Below are 24,537 nucleotides of genomic sequence, written 5' to 3'. Positions count from 1 at the left end.
TGATTTATTGCTAGTGTATAGGAATATGATATTCATATAGCCAAGTACAGTTTTGCATGCCTATAATCCCAGCTACTTGGGAAAGTGAGACAGGAGGATTGCAAGTTCAAGGCCAGCCTTGGCAACTGAGTGAGTCCCTATCTCAAAATTTTTTAAAAAAAGTAAAAAATGTTGGGATGTAGTTCAGTAGTAGAACACTCCCGGGTTCAATCCCTAGTACTGAAAAAAAAAAAAAAAGAAATACAATTCATTTTATATATTGATATTATACTCTGCAACCTTACTGAACACATTTATTTGGAGGTGTGGATACCTTAGGAATACTATTTACAAGATTATTTTATTGGGCTGGAGATGTAGCCCCGTGGTAGAGTTCTCGTGTAGTGTGTGTGAGGCCCCAGGTTTTTTCCCCTAGCACCATTTTTAAAAAAATAAAGATAGTTTTATCTATGAATGGAGATAAATTTACTTCTTCATTTCAATCTAGATTACTTTTACTTGTTTCTCTTGCCTAATTGCACAAGATAAAATCTCCAGTATAATACTGACTAAAAGTATTAAGATTAAATATTCTTGTATTGTTCCTGATCTTAGGTAAAATACAGTAATGAGTCTTTAACCATGAGGTGTATTGTAATCTATAGCTTACACTTGTATATGTTCTTATCAGATCAAGGAAGTTTCATTTTGTCAAGTGTGATTTCTGGGTCTGGTATGATCATGTGATTTTCCCTTTGTTTTATTAAAATGACATTTTATATTAATTGATTTTCAGATGTTGAATTAGATTTATATTCCTAGGATGAATTTCATTTCATCATTCTTAGGATTAATTTCATTTGGTTCTTTATATATTATGCTGGATTAATCACCATATTTAGTATTTTGTTAGTATTTTGTTGAGGATTTTTGTTTCTATATCCATAAGGGTTATTGATCTACAGTTTATTTTTCTTAAGATGGTTTTATCTGGTTAAGTATTAAGATAATGTACATGTCATAAAATGAATTAGCAAGTATTTTCTCCAACTATTTTTGTAAGAGATTTTGAAGGGTAGTTATTTTTTAGAGTTTTCTAGAATAAATGAAGTTATCTGGGCATGGAAATTTCTTTGTGGGAATTTTTATTACTATTTCAATCTCTTCAATTGTTATAGGTTGTGTTAATCAGTTTTTCATTACTTTGATCAAAATATCTGATAAGAACAATGTATAGGAATAGAAGTTTTATTTTGGCTTACAGTTTCAGCAGTCTCTGTTTGTTCATGGTCATTTGGCTGTAAGGCAGAAAAAAACATGACAGTGGAAGGGGAAAGCTGTTCAGTTCACAGCAGATAAGAAGGAGAGAGAGGTGAAGGGCTTGGGGACTAGATAAACCCTTACAGTGCAAGTCCTCAGTGACCTACTTCCTCCAACTAGGTCCTAACTCCCAGTAGTCCATTCAGCTATTAATAGATTAATTCAGCAAAAGGATTAATCCTCTGATGAAGTCAGAGCCCTAATCATTGCCTAAAAGCCCCACCTCTGAAAAATGCTGTATTGGGGACCATGCCTCCAACACATGAGCTTTTATGGGCATTCCAGATGCCAACCAAAACAGAGATCTATTCAAATTTTCTAATTGTTCCTGAGTTGGTTTCAATACACTGAATCTTTTTTAGAAAATGCCTATTTCATCTAGGTTATCTAATTTATTGCCATATGGTTGTTCACAGTATTCTATTATAGTACTCTTCTTCTCTGTAAAGTCAGTAGTTATGCCCCAATTTCATTCTTGATTTTGATAATGTGGGTCTTCTTGTTCTTTATCTCTTTCTTTCTTTCTCTTACTTTCTTTATTCTTTTTCATTTTTTAAGGTGCTGGAGGTCAAACCCAGGGCCTCACACCCACAAGGTAAATGCTCTACCACTAAGCTATATCCCCAGGCTTCTGCTTTTTCTTGATGAATGTAAGCTAGCAGTTGATCAATTTTGTTGGTTTTTGAAAAGGAAATTTAGTTTCATTTTCTGTGTTGTTTTTCTATTCTCGTTTATTTCTGCTCTAATCTTTGAGACTTCCTTTGGGTTTAGGGTGTTCTGTTTTTCCCAGTAATTATGTTAAATCATGAAACAAGTCTCAAAATATTTAGAAGGATCAAATTAATATAAAATATGTTCTAAGACTAAAATGGCATGAAATTAGAAATCAATAACATAAGGAAAATTGGGAAATTTGAGAATATGTGGACAATAAAAACACTTCTAAATAACTAATCGGTCAAAGAATAAACAGAGGAGAAATTACATACTATTACATAATAATTTGAGTTCAAAGAAAATGAAAACATACCAAAGTTTACTGGATGTAACTAAAACAGAATTTAGAGGAAAATTCATAGCTGAAGACACCTATATTTTAAAAAGAAGAAAGAAAGAGAAGATGGGGGGGAGGGTGATAGTAGAGGATAGGAAAGGTAGCAGAATACAACAGTCACTAGTATGGCATTATGTAAAAATGTGAATGTGTAACCGATGTGATTCTGCAATCTGTATTTGGGGTAAAAATGGGAGTTCATAACTCACTTGAAACTAATGTTTGAAATATGATATGTCAAGAGCTTTGTAAGGTTTTGAACAACCAATAAAAAATAAATAAATAAAATAAAATAAAAAGAAGAAAGAATTTGTTTAATAACCTAATATTCCACCTTTAAAAAAAACTATGAAAAGAATAGAGAACTAAAAACAAAGCAAGTAGAAGAAAGGAAATAAAATAGATGAGAGTGGAAATTAATGAAATAAAGAATACAAAAACAGTAGAAAAAAAATGAAGCCAAAATTTTGTTCTTTGAAAAGGTGAACAAAACAATGAGTCATTAACTGTATTGATGAATAAAAAAATAGGAAAACATGAGAAGATTCAAGTTAGAAAAATCAGGACTGAAAGAGGAGACATTACTACCACACTTACAGAGAAAGAAAGGATTATGGAAGCATACTACTAACAATTATATAACAATGAATCAGATAGCCTAGATGAATTGGACAAATTCCTAGGAAGACAAACTACCAAAAGTGACACAAGAAGAAATAGAACTTTTGGATAGACCAGTAACAAGTAAAGAGATTGAATTAGTAATTTTTTAAATCCTACAAAGAAAATCCCAGGCCCAGAGGAAGGAATACTCCCCAATGAATATGAGACTAGGAGCACTCTTATATCAAAACAGGACTAGACATAACAAAAAACTATAGCTTGATATCATTTATGAATATAGATACAAAAACTCCTCAAGAAATTACTAGCAAAATGATTTACCAGCATGTAAAAAGAATATTCAGTGACCAAATGGAATTTATCTCAGGAAAGCAAGCTTGGTATAGCACATAAAAATCAGTCAATATAAAACCATATTAGTAGAATAAAGGCCAAAACTATTTCAATAGATGCAGGAAAATATTCTGACTAAATCTAGCACCCTTGCATGATAAAAAAAAACACACACACACACAAAAAAACCCCTTACAACCCAACAGGAATATAAGGTGTCATGGTTTGGATATGAGATATCTCCTGAAAAGCTCATTTGGCAATGCAGGAATTTTCAGAAGTGAAATGAATGGATTATAAAAGCTATAATCTAATTGGTGGATTAATACATTGTATGGATTAATAATTTGAGTGGATTACTGGGTGGTAACTGTAGGCAAGTGGAAATGGCTGAAAGAAGTAGGTCATTGGAAGTGTGCCTTTGGGTATTATATTTTGTCCCTGGCTCCTTGTGTTCTCTCTCTCTCTCTCTCTCTCTCTGCTTCCTGGATGCCATGAACTGACAGGTTTCCTGCACCATGCCCTTTCACCCTGGTGTTCTGTCTCACCTCAAGTCCAGAGCAATGGAGTCATTGGAACATGGACTGAGACCTCTGAAACCATGAGCCAAAATAAACTTTTCCACCTCTATGTTGCTCTTGTCAGGTATTTTGGTCACAGTGATGGAAAGTGGACTAATAAACAAAAGAGCCTCCACAACTTGATGAAGGACATCTATGAAAAATAAGCAAGTTACATCATACTTCACAGTGTAATAAAGAAAAACTCCTCCCTAAGAACAGAACATGACAAAGAAGTCTCTTACTGTTTCTATTCAACTCTGTATTGGATTATTCTAGCCAGGGCAATTAGGCTAAAAAAATATAATTAAGTAAATAAAGCATCCAGATAGGAAAGGAAAAAAATTAAAAGTGTTTCTATTTTTAAATAATAATCTTGCTAGGTGTAGTGGTACATAACTATAATCCCAACTACTTGGGAAGATAAGAAGGATCTCAAGTTTAAGACTAGCCTGGGCAATTTAGCAAGATTCTGCTTCAAAGATAAAAATAAAAAGGACTGGGAAGGTAACTTAATGGTAGAGAGCTCCTGGGTTCAATCCCCAGTACCACTAAAACAGAAAAAAAATCCCTTAAATCAAAAAAGTGATAGCTAAATCTTTAAAACTCAGAAGAAAACATAGGGGTGTGTGTGTGTGTGTGTGTGTGTGTGTGTGTGTGTGTGTGTGTGTTTCCTCTTGATGAGGTCAAATGTATCTTGTCTTTTTTCATATATGCATTTGTCTTCAAAATGAAGAAAAAATGCTTAACCCAAGGTCATATATATAATTATATATGCTTAACCCAAGGTTAAGCATATATAATTAATTGCATACATTAAAAATAATAACAACAGATTCATAACATACATAGAAGTAAAATATACAATGATAGAAAAAAGATGGAAGGGAGAATGCACAATTATAAGGTTCTTCCTTTACCCATGAAGTCATATATTATTTGATGGTAGAATGTGATAACCTAGGATATATATGACAAACTCCAGATTCATGGGTCAGAGATTTTGATGGGTGGGGAGCAGGTGTAAAACAGAGAGCTGGAAACCTCTTTCCAATGAAAATCACTTCACTTACAACACAATATGGAGATCAAACATAAGAGAGCTCTCAAAAATAGTAAAGATTTTTATATGTGGTATAATGAAAATATATATTTGTTCTGTGTCCCCAGTTCCTGGCACGGAACACCTAAAACCCTTGGAATTTCCTGAAATATGTTGCCTTTTGTTATTCATATGAGACAAATTTGACAATACCTGAATTTCCACTAATGAGGTGACTCAATGTGGAGCCCCTAGATAACTTCAGAACAGGGACTGGTCACCAGAAAGACTAAACAGATGATTAGGGAGTTGGAACTTTAACCCTGCTCCCCACTAAAGAAGGAACAAGAGTTGGATATGTAGTTTAATCACTAGTGGCCAATGATGTAGTCAATCATTCCTCCATTAAAACCACAAAATGAATTCACTCAGGAGTTTCTGTGTTAGTAAACACATTTAAATGATGGACAGACAGGGTACTCATAAATGGCATGGAAGTGCTGTGCCAAATATATCCCATACCTTACCCTGTGAGTGTCTCATTTAGCTGTTCCTGAGTTGTATCTGTTACTGGAGGTTGAGAGTCATCTGTGGAGCATGTGATTTATTTCTCTTTTCTTGAGTGTAATTGTCTAAGATTAGGCAATTATGCCAGCACAGATACAGAATTATACAATGAGGCAGAGGTAGATAGTGTTTAGGGAAGGCTTATTACAAGGCAAGAGAAAGTGAGATAGAACCCAGTGGGAGGGGCAGGCAGATCCACTGGGGACCAAAATGCATGGAAATGATGAAGCTTTTCCCTTTTGTTAGGATATGGGGTGGGAATGTGTATTGGCATGAAACCTTGGCCATGTCTCTTTGGGCCTGGTGTTTTGCATAGTTGTTGTCTGTTTAGGAAAATTCATGTGTCTATGTTGTGTTAAAATTGTGAGCATGTACCTGAGTACTTAGTTTGTTTTGCTCTTTTTGGCCTAGTGCCACAAGCAGAAGGAAATATAATTGTGGAACTGATCCTTGGAGCAGCTTGTGGGTGCATGTGTCACCTTGGAAACAGGATGTGTGCCTATAAATCTATAGGAGATAGTGTTGGGCCTCTTTCTGGAATGTGGCAGAAGACTGGTACCTTTAGATCCATTTCTGATCATGGGATGTTTACAACTGCTCTCTTTTCTCATTCCCCCCTCCTTCCATTCCTGCTCATTTGTAGCTAACTACCTTGCTAACATATCTTTTATGATAAGCTGGTTATAGTAAGTAAAGTACTTTCCTGAATTCTGAGTCATTCTAGCAAATTACTAAGCTTAAAGAGGGGGTGAGAGGAACCCTCAAATTTGTAATTGGCCAGGCAGAAGTGTGGGTAGCCTGGGCACCCCATTTGCTTCTGGTATATGAAGTGGGGCAAGTCTTATGAAACTTAACCCTTAACCTGTATAGTCTTGTTTTAGTTAGCTTTTACACATCTGTGACCAAAAAGACCTGACAAGAACAATTAGAGGAGGAAAAGTTTGTCTGGGGACTCATGGTTTCAGAGGTCTCCTCAGGGCTTGAGGTGAGGAAGAACATCATGGAAGAAGTGTGAGGCAGGGGAAAGGATGCCAGGAAGCAGAGAACATTCTGCTCAGCAAGGACAAAATATCAACCCCAAAGTCAGGCCCTGAGGGACTGACTTCTGGCTACAGCCTATCTGACTATAATTACCACTCAGTTAATACCTATCACACTGATTAGGTTAAGGCCCTCATAACCCAAATGTTTCACCCCAAAATCTCACACATGAGCTTTTGGGGGACACCTAATACTTAAACCATAACAGGTCTTTACTAATTCTGAGGCATTAATGTTGACATAGGCTTGCTGCCCTATGCATATTGAAGCTAATACTATGGCATCACTCTTTTTTTTTTCAAAAAATAAAAGGGTCTATCTACATTTTGGGAACAAATTTTTTCCAAATGCATGTCAGATAGAGCACTAACCTCCAGAATATATAAAGAACTCAAAAATATTAACACCAAACAAACAAACAACCCAATCAATAAATGGGCAAAGGAGCTGAACAGACACTTCTCAGAAGATATACAATCAATCAACAAATAAATGAAAAAAATGAACATCTCTAGTAATTAGACAAATGCAAATCAAGACTACTCTAAGATTTCATCTCATGCCTGTCAGAATGGCAGTTATCAAGAACACACACAATAGGGCTGGGGTTGTGGCTCAGTGGTAGAGCACTCACCTAGCATGTGCGGGGCGCTGGGTTCGATCCTCAGCACCACATAAAAATAAAATAAAGGTATTGTGCCCAGCTACAAATAAAGCAAAATAGTTTTAAAAAAGAATACAGACAACAATAAATGTTGGTGAGGATGTGGGGGAAAAGTTTTGCTCATACATTGCTGGTAAGATTGCAAATTGATGCAATCACTTAGAAAAGCAGTATGGAGATTCCTTAGAAAACTTGAAATGGAACCACCATTTGACCCAGATATCCCACTCCTCGGTCTATACCCAAAGGACTTAAAAACAGCATACTACAGGGACACAGCCACATCAATGCTTATAGCAGCACAATTCACAATAGCCAAACTGTGGAACCAACCTAGATGCCCTTCAATAGATGAATGGATAAAGAAACTATTATGTATATATTGTACACACACACACACATACACACACACACACACACACACACACACACACACGATCAATGGGTAGGAGGGCCAGGAGCTAAAAATGAGCTTGAATCTATCTCCTTGATCAGTTGTTAGTGGGAGAATTTATAAAAAGGGAGAGGGGAGAAGCCACTTGTTGACTGGATGTAAGAAGACAGCAGGTTTAGGGTTCTTTTACACAAGCATAGATGGTGGTCATGACTCTTCACAGATTGTATGTTTCATTTCAGGGAGTTCTGCACAGGGGATTTTGAGCTTGTGATGTTAAAAGGTCACTGGCTTCTTCTGCACATGTCCCTTCTTGAAAAGTCAATTCCAAACCATCTGTGAGTGGAGTCTGGAGGATTTTTCTGAAAGACCACTTAAAACTTTGTTATTTAAGGAATTTATGTCCAGTGTGTACAGACCTTTGCTGATTTTAGTTTCATAATTAGAAAGAATTATAGGACATAAAATTGTTATCAGAGAATTAGACAATTGGTTGGTGTTGAAAAACAACTACACATTTAGTGTCAGAAGTAGTGCCCAATGCTCACTTTGGCAGCACATATACTAAAATTGGAACAATACAGAGAAGATTAGCATGGCCCCTGTGCAAGGATGACATGCAAATTCATGAAGCGTCCCATATTTTTAATCAGGTCCTCTCCTGAGAAAGTTTCCAAGTTCTCTCATTTTGACTACTGACTTAGCAATTCATTTGTCTATTTTAATAAATGTTGTTCAGACACCAAGAAAAAAAAAGAAGTGCCTGAAAATATCACACATTGTGAAAGACAGTTGAGAGGACCTATATCATTAGAGATATAGACTAAACTATAGACCTGCTAACTGCCAGTGATAATCCAGAAAGGGAAAGCTGGGAAGACTCCTCCTGGGATCAGGAAAAAAAAAAAAACTCATTCGGTAGAACAATGTATGCCTCAAGGCATAGTTGAAAACAACAGAACAATTAGCAGGCAATTAGTGGAGTTTAACAGTTGGGTGTGGTCAGGGAAAAGAGACTATCAAAGAAAGCCCTGCAAAAACTACCCTAATCCTAGGGTGACTGTGGGCATAGCCAAAGCTGTGCATCCTGAAGAGTAACAAAGAACTTCACACTATGTGCGGACATAGATTTTACTAAAATAATCCAGTTAGTCACTAAACATATAAACATGGAAGTAACAATAACAAGACCCAGATGGGTAAGGCAGAACCAGTACCCAAAACTTCCATATTATTTAAAATGTTCAGTTTCCAACCAAAAAAAAAATCAGTGATATTTGCAAAGAAATAGGGAACTATGACCCATATACCAGGAAAAGCAAACAATAGATATTGCCTGACAAAGTGACCAGATGATGGATTTAACAAAAACTTTAAAGTACATATTATACATGTCAAGACATAAAATAGCAATTCTGTTTTAATTGAAACAAGCAGTTTGTTCTGAGCTAAATATGAGTGGCCATTGCCTGGGAATGTAGATTCAAGTTCCCTGAATGATGTGTTCCTAAATGAAAAGAGGTTACATGAATTTTTATAGCCAAAGAACAAAGAAAGTCATAAGTCAATGCATTAATCAAATACTTGGTGGGGGTGTCACTGGATGGGGTCTGAAGAATTTCCCAAAGGGAAAAAGGAACCTTAACTCAGTGCTTGCAGGTTCTTGACTGATGTGGCAGAAAGGAATTTCAGGATGAGTCAAAAGAAGCACAAATAAATATTTATTCAGGAAAGCAATCAATAGAGCAGGACATGTACTCAAAGGGAGAGGGTGAGGGTGCTAGAGAGTGAGACATGCTTTTGGGGTCTCAGAGTTCTTTTAAAGGATACTTTGTAAATGGTGAGCATGAGAGGTATGTGGGGTGACATCAGCATAATGAGTTCCATTCTTTTGATCATGGAGCAGAGTGGGTCACAGTGACCTGGTTTTTCTCAGAATCTTTAGGTTGACAATATTTAGTTAATAGCACTTAGACTGTAACATATCATGAGATATCTCTCTCTCTCTCTCTCTCTCTCTCTCTCTCTCTCTCTCTTCCTTTTAATCAGTCTAAAATACATTCTGTAAGCTAACAAGGCATATAGGCACCAATTATCTGGATTTACAGTGCTCTAAAACTTATTAGAACTGTTAAGAATTCAGGCTTGGAAGAAAACAGGCCTGAGGAGTGAAGAGAGTTCATGTCTTCTTTCTACCTATTTTTCTTCTGTCCTATGTCAGGGCTACAGCAAAGCAGGGAAATCTTTGCTAAAGGTTTCAGATATTATAGCATTCTTAGCTTTGAGGTTGATGGAAGTTTGAGGTCTGCTAAACTTAATCTGAGAGGATTACTTATACTCATGGGAATATTAGGTCAGATACAAAGGTTAAAAGTAAATGGCTATTTTTCTAAATGGCTTAGGATAGCCCAAGATAACTTTGACTCTCAGTCTACAATGTTCCATCTCTCCAGAAACATGATGTTCTACCCAGCCAGGGTCAAACATTTTCTGTAAGTACCTTAATATACATATGGTTTCTTCAGGGAACTTCAGCTTCATAATATGTTCACAGAACAAAAGGAAACCTTGATAAAGAAGTAGAGGAGGAGGATGTTCAAATACAGAATATTAGTAAAAGCAGAAAATCATAAAAACAGAAATTATGGAATTGAACAGTACAATGACTAAAATGAGAAATTCAATAGTAGATTTGAACTGCCAAAAGAATTAGTGACTTGAAAGCTAGACTGATAGAGATCATGCAATCTGAACATCCAAGAACAAAAAGCTAAAGAAAAATGTACAGAAACTTGGAGAAATTTGGGACAATATTAAGAACAATATTTGATGAAAGAAATGACTACCAATGGTAACCTGAAACCAGAGTAAATAAATAAGTAAAGGGATCATGAATCACATATAGTACAGAAGGACCTGGTATTCAATGCAGTTAGTAGGGTGGCAGGGTAGGCACTGGAATAGCAGTGGACAAGCCAGCTATTGATAACACACCTGCTGAGCATGGGATTGTGCAACCATGGCCATCCAGATTCTTAGCACAGTGAGGACAGTGTTGCCCAGGCCTAGGAAACAAGATCAGAGGACAATTCTCCAGGAGAACTTTGAATCTCTTAATGAGGCCAAGACCTTGAACCTGAAACTACTCAATCTTTGGAGGGGACCATGAATCTAGAAGACATTCTCTGCCTTGTTCCACTGGTGACTTTGAAGAGACATTATGTGGAAAAGACTGAGAAGCCAGAGGAGGCACTGTACATTGAAGAGACCAGGCAGCCAAAGGAGGTACTGTACATGAAAGGGCCTGTAGTCCAGGGGAGATGCGGTATGGAAGAAGACCATGAAACCAGATGAGGTACCATTTGTGGAGCAGTCTGTGGAGCCAGCAAAAAGCCTGAGCCCAGGGCAGATTGTTTTTGAGGGGGAGACTGTTGCAAGGGAGTAGAAATCTTATCCTAAGGAGAGCCACAGAGCAGTACTGAGCCCCAGCACAGAGGAGAACCTGAGCATGGAGGACCTGGAACTGGCAGAGGGCCATTTCCAGCAGTATGTGCAAGTATGATACAGCTGGAAGAGGAGAGAAATCAGCCCATCCATAAGCTTATGCTGTTCCAAGAACCAGCTCTGCAGGAGGTGCAGCAAGTACATCAGGACATTTTGGCCCCTACAAATGGGCCCTATCCAGAGAGAACTGGACAGTTTTGTCAGCTAAGAGAAGATCCTGCAGGTCAAGCAGGGGCTATTAATTTTTTTTTTTTTTTTTTTTTTTTTTTTTTTTTTTAGTATTGTGTTAGAGTCTGTAAACAAGTCAGGATGGCGCCTGGCATATTGCCAGAGGGAGTGGTTTGTGAAGTAACGCCAGCGAGCCATTAAGTGTGGAGATTCCTTATTGGTTGACTGATGTATCTAGTTTATGCTAATTAAGATAAGCTGTGTGGAATGTATATATACCCCTCCTGTCCTACAATAAACGGCTCCCACTCCTGCTGTATCAATCTACACAAGTTGTTCCTCCCCCCCCTTATTTTGCTGCAGCCGGACTGCAGCAGTATTGATTATTTATTGGTTGTTCAAAACATTACAAAGCTCTTGACATATCATATTTCATACATTTGATTCAAGTGGGTTATGAACTCCCATTTTTACCCCGTATACAGATTACAGAATCACATCGGTTACACATCCACGTTTTTACATATTGCCATACTAGTGACTGTTGTATTCTGCTACCTTTCCTATCCTCTAGTATACCCCCTCTCCTCCCCTCCCATCTTCTCTCTCTACCCCATCTACTGTAATTCATTTCTCTCCCTTGTTTTTTTTCCCCTTTCCCCTCACATCCTCTTATATGTAATTTTGTATAACAATGAGGGTCTCCTTCCATTTCCATGCAATTTCCCTTCTCTCTCCCTTTCCCTCCCACCTCTCATCCCTGTTAAATGTTAATCTTCTTCTCATGCTCTTCCTCCCTGCTCAGTTCTTAGTTGCTCTCCTTATATCAAAGAAGACATTTGGCATTTGTTTTTTAGGGATTGACTAGCTTCACTTAGCATAATCTGCTCTAATGCCATCCATTTCCCAAGCAGGGGCTATTAAAAGTTACCAAGGAATGTGTGTCCTAATAATACTACCAGCAGTAGTGCCATCAGAAGTTTGTGAACTTCCGGGAAGCACTGACTGCATGTGCAGTCCAGTACTTGGGGGACCCGGACCAGCTCCGGGATGCTTATCAGAAGCAGATGGAGAAGCTGCAACAACTAGAAGCAGCTGCAAGTCAGAGGGACAGGTAATTTCTCCAAAAGAGACTGGTTTGAAAATCTTCCAGGCCCTGGAAGAAGTATATGGGCCTCAGCTGCTGTGGCTTCTGGAAAAGAAAGAAAAAAAAGTTCCATGAAAAACCAGGCCAAGATCCAGGAGATGAATGCTCTGAGATTCCTGCAAGCGGAGGCCAGGCAGCTCCACCTGCAAAACAGGAACCTTCAGGACTAGATCACACTTGTGAGACAAAAATGAGATGAAGAACTGGGTGCATGGCACTTACCTGTAATCCTAGCTACTTGGGAGGCTGAGGTGGGAGGCTCACAAGTTTGAGATTTGCCCTAAGCAATTTAGTTGAGATCTTGTCTCAAAATTAAAATAAATAAATAAGTAAATAAATAAATAGGGCTAAGGATGCAGCTCAGTGGTTAAGTGCCCCTGGGTGTAACTCCTGATGAGGGGCTGGGGGCATAGGCAGGACAGGGAACAGCTAGAGTAAATGGAAGAATGACAGAGGCAGTTAAGAAGTGGGCTTCAATCCCAGAAACAAAACAAAGAGATGGGGCAGCTAAGGATCAGTCTTGCTGAAGAGCTCTCAACTTATAAGCGTTGTTTAGAATGTATGTCTGACAGCCTGGCAACTTGGCAAGACCCTCTCTCACAAATAAAAATTAAAAGGCTGGGTTAGTAGATCAGTGATTGAGTGCTTGCCTAGTGTGCGTGAGTACCTGGGTTAGATCCCCAGGATGAAGAAAAGAAAGACAGAGAGAGGGTGGGGGAAGGAAAGAAAGGAAGGGAAAGGGAAGGGAAAAGAAAAGGGAAATAAAGAGAGTAAGGAAGGTATGAAGGAGGAAAAAAAATATCGTCAAGTCTGTAATCCAGAAACAACAAAAAATCACTTCTTGGCAAAAGATCATTAAGTACCCTTTAGGCATACTTTTTCTCAAAAAGACAAGTGAATGCCAGAACTTGGCAAGCAATTCACCCTGTGAAAATTGCAAATACTGACTGACCTGTTTTAAAAGACTGTAGGATTGGCTGGAAGCAGAACAGTCAACTCTCATCTGGATTCTATTTCTTAGGCTGCTGGTACTAATGTCAATGTACTGAAGAATGGAAAAATGCCTCTTATCTTCCAGCAGCAATCGTCATTTGCACATTTAGAAAATGATGAATGTATGGACTCATCTTGCATTATTATGAAGAATGTATTTTGCCTTATGATTCAAATCAAAAGCATTTTGGGGGACATAACTGGGGTCAAAATAGCAGTTGATTTTCCTTACACACCTTTAAAGTATGAATTCTTTTGTCCCATAAATATTGTTGTTATTATTTCCAATACCGAGAATTGAACCCTGAGAGCTCTACCACAGAGCTACATCCCCAGCTCTTGTTATTTTAAGACAGGTGTTCACTAAGTTGCTGAGGCTGGCCTTAAATTCATGATCCTCCTGCCTTGGCCTCCTGAATAGCTGGGATTAGAATCACTGCACCAACTGTTAGATTTTAAATGAATCCTCATAGAGTTCTTTTTTTTCTTAAAGGCTATGCAAATTAATGTAGTACATGCTTAAAAATGTGTTGAGGCCAGGCACAGGCCTGTAATCCCAGCAACTCGGGAGGCTGAGGAAGGAGGATTACATGTTCAAGTCCAGCCTGGGCAACTTAATGAGACCATGTCTCAATAAATAAATAAATAAACAAAAAGTACTGGGGAGTAGCTCAGTGGTAAAGTGTCCCTGGTTCAACCCCTATTTACCATAAAAAAAGAGTGTCAAGATAAATTTCACTATACTCTAAAACAATTAGTTTTGGAGAAAAGGAACCAGTACAGGTTTGAACATAATGGTTTAAGATTATTCAGATTTTCCCAAAGATCTTAAGTATTTTGGGTTTAGAGTGATCTACTCAATCAAAACAAAAACTGAATGGCTGGAAATAACTGGGCATGTTATCTGGTTATGGCATGTGGTAATAAAAGCTTTCAGAACCTAATGTTTCTAACCTCTAAGTGCAGGCCTCAATGAAAAACATAGAGATTCAACTTCTTTTTGAGAAGAGGCTCAGGCACCTTTTATATTTTAAATTATGCCTTAAATTCTTTTCCCCACACCAACTTGGACACTTGAAAGCCTGTAGAGTTCTCTAGGGATAGACTTCAAAAAGATGTCATTTTATCACAGACTTGTATGTACATCTCTGGTTCAATGTTGTTTTATGTCTTGCACTTTCCATGTGAAGGAGTAAAGCTCTTTTCTATAGATCTGAGTCTATTATATTTAATTCTACTCTTGACAGTCAAAGATGATAGAAAATAACTGTCATCCGAGAAACTCTTCAAAAAGCCAGAGACAGGAGTTTGATGGACATTATATACTAAATAACCCCACCAACATGAAGTTATGTAGAAAAGCAATTTCTTCCATTATAAGCATTTAAACAGTTAGTCATAGAGAGTGACAAGCATGCTGGTGAAGCAGGTCACCTAAAATGCAGATGGTATCAAACTAGTGGTCAAGGACTAACTCCTTAAACAAACACTTATAAAGGATTAATTTAATTTTAAAAATAAATATAAATTATCAATTTACTCTTCTCAACTTGAAAGTCCACCAGTAGTATACCTGTCAGGTAGAAATATATATCTTTACAACTTGGTAATTCCAAATTTAAAAACAAAAAAAATAGTATTTCACAGCAAGGAAATTAATATATGAAATAATCTAGGAAGCAAAAATACATGGGGGAAAGGAGGAACATGCAGTTTTGACTTAACTGAAGAAACCAAGAAGAGACTGTACAGGACAATGTACATCCTAGAAAGGCAGGTGTGAAGATTTTAGAGTAGGACTCTATTTGACTTGAATCTCCCCTAATTCCTGAATGAAAATGACATCTCACAGTAAAACAACAACACCAAAAACAACAACAACAAAAAAAAAACACCTAAGAACATATTCTTCTGTGTACTTTCAAGATTTCAAGATCAGGAACAAGACAAGTATGTCTAATCTCTCTAGTTTTTCTTTTTTATTTTTTTTAACTTTCATCAGTTTTTTTAATTCTTTTTATATATACATGACAGTAGAGTGTATTTTGACATATTGTACATATATGGAGCATAACTTATTCTAATTAGGATCCAATCTTGTGAGCGCACATGCTGTGGAGTTTCACTTGTCATGTATTTATATATGAACATAGAAAATAACCCCTACACTTCTATTTAACATTGCACTAGAGGTTCTGCCATGGAAAGTTAGGCAAGAAAAAAGGCACCCAGGTCAGAAAGAAAAAAGTAAAACTAACTCTGTCATATTTCAGGCTGCTACACCAAAATATCGTAAACTGGGTAGCTTGTTAGCTACAGAAATTTATTTCTTATTTGTTTTGTTTTGTTTTGGTTCTGGGGATGAAACCCAGGGGTGATCTACCCCTGAGCCACATCCCCAACACTTTTTATTTTTTACTTTGAGACAGGATCTCAGTAAGTTGCTTAGGGCCTTGCTAAATTGCTGAGGCTGGCTTTGAACTTGCGATCCCCCTGCCTCCATCTTCTGAGTCACTGGGATTACAGGCATGCACAACCACGTCTGGCTCTGACAGATTTTCTTTTCTTTTTTTTTTTATTGTTGCTTTTCCTGTGTGTGTGTGTGTGTGTGTGTGTGTGTGTGTGTGTTTGTTTGTTTTTGGTCATACCAGGGATTGAACTCAGGGCCTCATGCCCTCTTATCACTAAGATACATCCCCCTATAGCCCTTTTTATAATTTTATTTTGAGACAGGATCTTACTAAGTTGCCCAGGCTAGCCTTTTACTTGTGATCCTTCAGCTTCAGTCTCCCAAGCACTTGGGATTTCAGGCATGTGCCACCATGCCAAGTTCTTGAGGATGGGAAATTCAAGATAAATATGCTGACAGATTTGGTGTTTCAATCTCTGGTTTATAAACAGCATCTTTTGTCCTTACGGCAGAAAGGGCAAACAGCTTCCTCAGACTTTACAAGAGGCCTAATTCTTTTTTTTAATTGTTGATTAAACATTATTTTATTTATTTTCATTTTTATGTGGTGCTAAGAATTGAACCCAGTGCCTCATGCATGTTAGGCAAGTGCACTACCACTGAACCACAACCCTAGCCCAAGAGGCCAAGTTTTTATAGTGCTCTGCCCTCATGACCTAGTCAGTTCCCAAATGTCCCACCTTTTAATTCTATGAGATTGGAGATTAAGTTAAAACTACAAGTTTTGAGGTGACACAAACATTCATACCATAGCAATGTCTATTCAGGTGACATAATTTTATATAGAAAATTCTAAGGAATTCATGAAAAAAATATTAAAATTAATAAATGTGGTCAGGAAGGTGTTAGGGTACATAACAACATAAAATCAATTATATTTCTCTATATTTCCAATGAACAAGCTAAATAATAATGTGTTGGTAATGATAAGAAATGGAAATCCTTATACATCACTGGTGGGAATGTAAAATGGTAGTTCCTCAAAATATTCAACAGAGTTACCAAATGACCCAGCAATTCTACCCTTAGTTGAATATCCAAGAGAAAAAAAAATCTACATAAATATGTGTACATGACTGTTTATAGCAACATCATTCATAAAAGCCAAAATGTGAAAACAACCCAAAAAATGTCCAATAATTGATTAATGGATAAAATGTGGTATATCCAGATAATAGAATATTATTTGGCCATAAAAACTAGATACTTATATATGCTACAACATGGGTGGACCTTGCTAAACTTATGCTAAGTAAAATAAGCTAATCATAAAAGACCATATGTCACATGATTCCATTTATATGAAATGTAGAGAATAACCAATTCCATGGAGGCAGGAAGTAGATTGGTGGCTGGCTAGGATTGAGGAGGATTAGGGAAAGAGAATCATAAATAAAGGGTATGATATATTGGGGGTGATGAAAAAGTTCTAAAATTGACTTTGATATCATTACATGTATCTGTGAAGATATTAAAGCCACTGAATTGCACTCCAATGAATGAACTGAATATTATATGAACAATATTGTAATAAAGCTGTTTTTAAGCTGGGTGTAATGGTGCATATCTGTAATTCTAGTGACTCAGGAGGCTGCAGTAGGAGGATATCAAGTTAAAATCCAGCCTCAGATGTTTAGCGAGACCCTGTCTCAAAACAAAAACTTAAAAAAAAAAAAAAGGTCTAGAGATATAGTTCAGTGGTTAAGTGCCCCTGAGTTCAATCTCCAGTGCAAAAAAAGAAAAAAAAAGAAGCTGTTTAAAAAAAATAAGAATGGAGCTAAGGACTAAGCTCAGTGGTAGATTTGATCATAAATGAATATTGAATTTTATCAAGTTTTTTAATGTATCTGTTGTGATTCTTATATTTTTCAATGAACAATATAATGTGTTGGTGATGATAAGAAATGGAAACCCTAGCCAGCCACCAATCTACTTCCTTCCTCCATGGAATTGGTTATTCTCTACATTTCATATAAATGGAATCATGTGACATATGGTCTTTTATGGTTAGCTTCTTTCACTTAAATTTAGCAAGGTCCACCCATGTTGTAGCATATATAAATATCTAGTTTTTATGGCCAAATAATATTTTATTATCTGGATGCACCACATTTTATTCATTAATCAATATATTTCCCAGCATGCATATGATCCTGGGTTTGATCCCCAGAACCACCCTTCCACCAAAAAAAAAAAAAAAAAAAAAAAAAGGAAGAAAGGAAGGAAGGAAGGGAGGGAAGAAGGAAGGAAGAAAGAAAGAGGGCTATTATTTTTATAGATCCCCCAACATTTAACATTTAAAGGATAGTATGGGAGGGCTATGAATTCAACCCAGTGGCAGAACTCTTGCCTAGCATGTATAAGGCCCTGGGTTGAATCACCAGCACCACACACACACAAAAAAATTTAATTAAAAATAAAGGATAGAGTGGGAATATGAGGAACAACTTCAAGCCAACAAACTTGATTACATAGATAAAAATGGTCAAATTCCCTGAAAGACACAAATTACCAATCTCACTCAAAATATAAATGGAAAACCTAAACATAACAGTGGTGTTTAGGGCTGGGGCTGTAGCTCAGTGGTAGAGTGCCTGCCTAGCACGTGTGAGGCACTGGATTCAATCCTCAACACCACATAAAAATAAATAAATAAAATAAAGATATTGTGTCCATAAAAAGAATTTTAAAAATGGTATTTAGAAAATTAAAACCCTCATTCATAAACTATCTAATTTCCATCATATAAACCACAGCCAATTCCAAATTGTAAATGTGTCATCACTGAATGTGGATTTAGTAAGAGATGGTAACAATCAGATCTCATTGGCTGATCCATGCCAGCTCCAGCAACCACTCACCATATCTATAAAAGAAAACGAGTTATAAAAAAAAACAAAACTTCTATGAAAACTTCAGGCTTAAATAAATATCTTCACCAGTGAATTTTATCTAATACTTAAGGTTTAAATAATACAAGTTTTAAACAAATTCTTTGAGAAAGTGGAGGAAGAGATCTTCTCTATATATAGTAAGGCTGAATTATTCTGATATTAATACAAAAACATAACAAGAAAACTACAGACTTCATGAATACAGATTCAATAATTATTATTTTTATTATTCATCATGTGTGTTGTACTAGGGATTGAACTCAGAGCCTCATGTATGTGCTCTACCAATGAGCTATATCCCCAGTCTCTCAGAGGCAAAAATCCTTAACAAAATTTTGGGAAATGTAATCCAGCAATATATTAAAAGTATATAAATTTATTATGACCTAGTAAAGAATTACTCCAGGAATGCAAAATTGGTTGAGTATTTGAAAGTCAATATAATTCAACATATTAACATAATAAAGGAGAAAAATGTAAGTATCACAACAGATACATTAAAAAACTTGATAAAAGTCAATACTCATTTATTATCAATCTTTCAGGAGGCTGGGTTATAAAAGGTTTTATACACAGCATTGAAAAAAAAAACTCTCAGGAAATTATGAATAGAAAGGAATTTCCTTAATCTGAAAAAGGGCATCTATGAAAAACTGAAGCTGATATCATATTTAATAGTGAAAGAATATTTTCTTTTTATGACTGAGGGTCATGCAAGAATGTCTACTCTCACTACTGCTATTCAAAAATGAAGCTCAGTGTGGTGGCACACACCTATAATTCCAGCTACTCAGGAGGTTGAGGCAGGAGGATTGTAAGTTCGAGGCCAGCCTTGGCAACTTAGTGAGACCCTGTACCAGAATAAAATTTAAAAAGGGGTGGGGATGTAGTTCAGAGTTAGACCACTTCCCTAGCATGCATGAGCCCCTATATTCAATCCATATCACCCCACCCCACACACAAAAAAAAGAGAAAAGAAAAACATACTGGAAATTCTAGTGAGTGTAATAAGACAAAGATAAAAAGTCATGTAGATGGGAATGGAAGATGTAATACTATTTGCAAGAGAATCCTGAGCATGTACATAGAATTCCCTACAGATCTATTAAAAACTTATTAGAACTACTAAGTGAATTTAGCATTAGCTCAGGCTAAAGGGGCAATATACAAAAACCAACTCTATCTTTTACATACTATAAATAAATTTGAAGATGAAAAACTTGAAATGCTTAAGCAAAGGCACCCAAAGCATGAAATAATTAGGATTAAATTTTATGAAATAAGTGAAAATGTGTATGCTGAAATATATAATACATAATTGAAAGTAATTATGGAAGGCCAAAATAAATGAAGAAGTATACCATGTTCGTGTATCAGAATACTCAATATTGCCAAATTGGCAATTTCCCCCAGACTGATCTGTATATATTAGAGTAATTCCAATTAAGATCCCAGCAGGCTTGTGTGTGTATATGTGTGTGTGAACATGTGTAAATCTACAATCTGGTTATAAAATTTATAAAGGCATGCACATATTGTGTGTCCGCTATTCCTGCTGCCCAATTTGCTTATGGTATTTCTGATGCCCCTTGAGCATAGAATTCCAGTGATCCTGTGATGCATGAGAGTTCAGCAAGAATCAAATCAAATAAAAGGTAAGCAGGCTACATCTATGACAAAGGATCAGGGTTTGGGTGCTGAAAGCCAAGATACACCATCCTTTTGTACCCATTTAGAACTTAAATCAAACAAAATTACATTCTAAGAAACAGGAACAACCATGATACCCAATGATGTCTTTTCTTCACATGTTTTTCCTCTCTATTCACTAAACACCTATATTGAAAATGATGACAAATAAAGGAAATATGGAGAAATCCATAAGTCTTTTCCTTTCATTCCTTCCTTCCTCATGAGCAAGAGGAAAGTGGAGAGTGTTTGCAGAATGTGTTCATGTGCACACATCAAGAAGTGAAATAAAAACTGCTAGTTGGTTTGGGCAGTGATTCCACTGTTCTGATAAGAAGTAAATACAGCCAGTGTGGTGATACTCAACTATAATTCCAGCTACTCTTGCAGGCTGAGGTAGGAGGTTTGCAAGTTCAAGGCCAGCCTGAGCACCTCAGTAAGACCCTGTCTCCAAATAAAATCTAAAAATGGACTAGGTGTGTAGTTAAGTAGTAGAGTACTTGCCTAGCATGTGCTAAATCCTGGATTTGATCACCAGTACCACCAAAAAAAAAAAAAAAGAAAGAAAAGAAATATATATGCAATCTACAAAATATGACATGTGTTATTCTGGTGATTCTGCATGCAAGTCAAAGGCTCTTATCTATGTGTATGAGTGTGTATGTGTGAGTTTTAGTCAGCTTTTTTTTTTTTTTTTTTTTTGCCACTATGACTAAAAGGCCTGACCAGCACAATTGTAGAGGAGGAAGAGTTTATTTGAGGGCTCATGGTTTCAGAGGTCTTAGATCATAGAAGGCCTGCTCCATTCCTTGGGGCTCAAAGTGAGGCTGAACATCATGGCAGAAGACTGTGGTGGAGAGAAGCAATGCACATGATAATCAGGAAGCAGAGAGATAGAAAAACTCCACTCTCCAGATACAAAATATATACCCCAAAGCCATGCCCTCAATTTTCACCTCCTGCAGCTACACCCTACCAATTTAGTTATCACTAAGTTAACTCCTATCAGGAGAGGGAATTTACTCACTGATTGGGTTAAGACTCTTACAACCCAATCATTTCTCCTCTGATCCTTCTTGCATTGTCTCACACGGGAGCTTTTTGGAGACACCTCACATTCAAACCATAACAGTGTGTGTGTATGTGTTTCTGGAGATCAAATGAACCTATAGTCTCACACATGCTAGGCAAGTGCTCTACTACTGGGCTACACCCTCAGCCCCTATATATGCAAAACTGTCTTTTGTACAATAGAATATTGGGCTGTATAATTCATGCTGATAAGTTAAACTTTTTTGACTTTATTTACAATGTCATTATATGATAGGTTAAAAACATAATGTTAAGGTCGAGATCAATAGTCATGCCGGGCACAGTGGTACACATCTGTAATCCCAATGTCTTGGGAAGCTGAGACAGGAGGATCGTGAGTTCAAAGCCAGCCTCAGCAATGGCAAGGCCCTAAGCAACTCAGTGAGACCCTGTCTCTAAATAAAATACAAAATAGGACTGGGGATGTGGCTCAGTGGTTGAGTGCCCCTGAGTTCAATCACTGGTACCAAAAAAAAGAAATCAATAGTCATCAATTACAATGAGGGCAGGTAGCCTTGATATATTGTGATGAAACAGCGTTTTACCTCATTAATCTATTTCTTAAAATCCATAACTCCAGTCTAACCATGATAAAATAAATACCAGAAAAATTCCAATACAAGGACAGTCTACAAAATATCTGAGTAGTACTTCAAATATTCAAGGTCACCCCAAACAAAATCTGAGAAACTGTCACAGCCAAAAGAAGCCTGTGGAGACAGCAAATAAAAGAATTATGGTGGGGTTGGGGATGTGGCTCAAGCGGTAGCGCGCTCGCCTGGCATGCGTGCGGCCCAGGTTCGATCCTCAGCACCACATACAAACAAAGATGTTGTGTCTGTTGAAAACTAAAAAATAAATATTAAAAAAATTAAAACAAAAAGAATTATGGTACTCTAGATTGGATTCGGGAAGGAAAAAGTACATTTGTAAAGCACAGAAAATTTAAATAAAGTATGGAGTTTAGTTGGTGTTAATGTATCAATATTGGTCCATGAATTATAGAAAAATGCACCATAATATTGTAAGATGCTAATAATAGGCCAAATGGGCTATAAATTAAAATTTATAAATTATAAAATTTATAAATTTACAATAATTCTAAAAAAAAGAAGGCTCTTTTATTTTTTTATATTTTTAAAGAATTTAATGAATTTTTATTTATTTATTTTTAAAGAGAGAGAGAGAGAGAATTATTTTTTTAATATTTATTTTTTTTTTAGTTTTCGGCGGACACAACATCTCTGTTTGTATGTGGTGCTGAGGATCGAACCCCGGCTGCACGCATGCCAGGCGAGCGCGCTACCACTTGAGCCACATCCCCAGCCCAAGAAGGCTCTTTTAAAAGGAAATATAAATGCATATCAAAAAACAGACCAGAGGAAAAAAGTACCTTTAATGAGTTTCCCCCATATTTTTCGAACAAGGGGACTTTCATTGTCATTTTAAATTGGCCCCCACAAATTAGGTAGCCAGTCCTGCCTCCGTCCCAGTGTTTTCTTCTCAGGTCTCAGGCTGGGGTAGTTCTGGGTGTTTGTGAGAGTACCTGAGGTGATGAGTAAACTGTCAATTGGAGCCCAGCCAGGCAGGCCAGCATAGGGTAAGTTCTGTGCTCTGAACTTGTCTGGATTCCAGGACAGGCAGAAGCAGCAGCTACAGTCTGGAGGAGGTCCCCACACAGGCCAAATAATGTTTCTAACTAAGAGAAGCCTCTCCTCAGCATTGTGGACAGGGTGGAGTCCATAGAACCCTAGAGCTGGAAGGGACCTCACTCATGATTCTAGTACAGTCCTACCTATCTTTTGGGGGTGAAAAAGTCATAAAATGAGGCAAGAAGAAGATTAGAAGATTCCCAAGTGTCCAGAGCCACAATGGATGAAAGACAGCAGGAGTCCCACCCAGCACCCAGCTGCTACTGTCTGTCTTCAGCCCAGGTCTGGACCTGCCTTCTCTGTCCCTGTGTGTTTCTAGCAGACTCAGTTGCTAGCCCACCTTTTCTCAGGGCCCCTTCCTTGCTTCTCTGAGCATGTACATGTGTGGGCTCAGGGGGTGCTTGTGAGTGCACTGGTGTCTCTAGGCCCCTGTTAGGATGAGGCCAGAAGCAGAAAAGAGAAGGCTCTTGTCATTGCATTTTCCCACCTGGAGATTTCCCCTGGGGCAGAACTGGGGGAGGAAAGCAGGAGAGCCACAGGCTGGATAGGGCCTGCTGCAGTCAACAGCTGCAAGTCTGAGAGCAAGGACTGCCATTAGTGCCATTAGGAAAGAATGCAGAGGAGGCAGCAGCAGGGGGCACCCTGAGCTGGGGAGGGCAGAGCTTCTTACAGGCCCTGCCAAGTGAAATGATAGGGACTCAGAGGGAGGGAGTCTCTGTTCCTGCCACAGAAGTGCAGCCCCACCAGGAATGGGAATCCCTGGGCCAGAAACTCATGAACCAGAAACCCGCCCTGGGCTTCCTCAGATTCCCCAGAGGAGGGCACAGCCCTGGAGACTGTTGTCATGGTAGCAGCTGGCCAGGCTGACTGCCTTCCTCCTTTCTGCATGGCTGCTCTGTCTGCCTTCAGATACTTCCAGCTCCTGCTTCCTGAAAATGTCTGTGCTGCCCATCCTGGCTGTACATAAATGTGGCTGGAACCAATGCTCAGTTTTACAGAGTGGTTAAAAGCACAACCTCTCATGTCACAGTGCTGTGTTGTTGTTGTAGTAGTTCTGGGGATGGAACCCAGGGCTTCATGCATGCTAGGCAAATGCTCTACCACTTGGGCTATGTTCCCAGGCCCTGCTTAGGTTTTATTTTTATTTTTTATTCTTCCACACTGAGGATTGAACCCAGGGCCTCTGCATATGGCTAGGCAAGTACTCTATCACTGAGCTACGCCCCCAGTCCTTTTGAAAATTTTGTTTTGAGACAGGGTCTCAATAAGTTGTGCAGGCTGGAGTCAAACTTTTCAGTCTTCCTGGAATTACAGGAATGCACCATTGCATTGGCTCCTGCCCAGGTCGTT

The 24,537-nt window shown here is 37.7% G+C and overlaps 1 non-coding gene and 1 pseudogene across 1 annotated transcript; both read left to right on the top strand.

Annotated features, from left to right (window-relative positions):
- The first annotated feature begins 8,118 nt into the window (after positions 1 to 8,118).
- Positions 8,119 to 8,225, top strand: LOC113192706 (U6 spliceosomal RNA). Its single transcript, XR_003302051.1, has one exon. It is a non-coding gene; the product is annotated as a U6 spliceosomal RNA (small nuclear RNA).
- A 1,199-nt stretch (positions 8,226 to 9,424) lies between these two features.
- On the top strand, positions 9,425 to 24,154 carry LOC113192686 (syncoilin-like; annotated as a pseudogene).
- Positions 24,155 to 24,537: the final 383 nt, after the last annotated feature.

This window comes from Urocitellus parryii, chromosome X (assembly GCF_045843805.1).
Source record: "Urocitellus parryii isolate mUroPar1 chromosome X, mUroPar1.hap1, whole genome shotgun sequence".
In the NCBI taxonomy this organism is placed as follows: domain Eukaryota; kingdom Metazoa; phylum Chordata; class Mammalia; order Rodentia; family Sciuridae; genus Urocitellus; species Urocitellus parryii.
This window is presented reverse-complemented; position numbering and strand designations above follow the sequence as displayed.